The sequence below is a fragment of the Triticum aestivum genome, chromosome 2D (genome assembly GCF_018294505.1).
Source record: "Triticum aestivum cultivar Chinese Spring chromosome 2D, IWGSC CS RefSeq v2.1, whole genome shotgun sequence".
Lineage (NCBI taxonomy): Eukaryota > Viridiplantae > Streptophyta > Magnoliopsida > Poales > Poaceae > Triticum > Triticum aestivum.
Genome location: NC_057799.1, coordinates 100,550,414 through 100,551,449, shown reverse-complemented (window position 1 = coordinate 100,551,449; position 1,036 = coordinate 100,550,414).

The following is a 1,036-nucleotide window of genomic DNA, read 5'->3' as shown; positions in this document are numbered from 1 at the left end:
ATTCAGTCGACTGAAGTGTAGCTAAATCGGAGCAGCATCGCAAGCAAGAGCAAGAGCGAGAGCAGCTGCGCGAGCAAGAGCAAGAGCAAGAGCAGACAAGGCAGGGGACCGAGAGCAAGAGCAGAGCAGCAGCGCAAGCGAGAGCTAAAGCAGCAGCAGCTCCTACTGATGTGGACGTCGCCACCGAGGGAGCGACATTGTGGAGGAAGTGGCCGGCGACGCCGCCGTGGATGGAGCCGCGCCGTGTCGGCTCGGGATCGAGCGCCGGCAGCACCATGAGATCGAATCAAGAAGAAAATGCGACGATTAGTGTACAACCTCTTTGGTGGCGCCGATTAGGCCGCAGCTTCATCCGAGGAAACAGTGATGATGATGCTCTTCCGGTGGTGCAGGTGAAGATGGCGGTGTGGGAATGGAGGTGGCGCGAAAGATGAGGGGAACGTCGGGGCAGCTCCTTGGAGGTGGAGGACGGGGTGGCTGAACCGGCGGGACGACCAGATCGATGATGGATCCTCATCCGGTATGGTGGATGAGGGACGTCGAGGTGTTGCTGTGGACGACGTCATCGGGGAAGAGGCTCCGGCTGGGTGGCGGACGGAGGAGGGTGTGGGGCTTCGCGGGTTTTCCTGGCCTCGGTGTACGAATGGGTAGGCGGATGGGATGGGAGTGGGGAACCATGGCTTAGGGACGCGCTTGTCCGAAATGTGGGGTAAGTTACGAAAGTACCCCCACTGATTTGAGGCGGTTCTTTCAGTTCAGGCGTATCACGGGCATTTCGCGTGTCGGGATTTCACAGGAGGTGGGAGTTTTCGCGCGCGTTGTAATTTTGGAATAGCAAGGCGCGGGTTGAGATGGAGGGACTTGTCGGAGCACAACGAGACAAAGATTTATCTTAAATATTTCGGGGTAACAAGGGGCGGGTTGAAGAAGCGGGAGTTTCGCAGCACGATAGACAAAGAAGCTAGCTTGAAATTTCAGCATAACAAGGCGCGGCTTGAAATTTCGGGAGAACAAGCTTAACGTGTAAAAAAAAGAC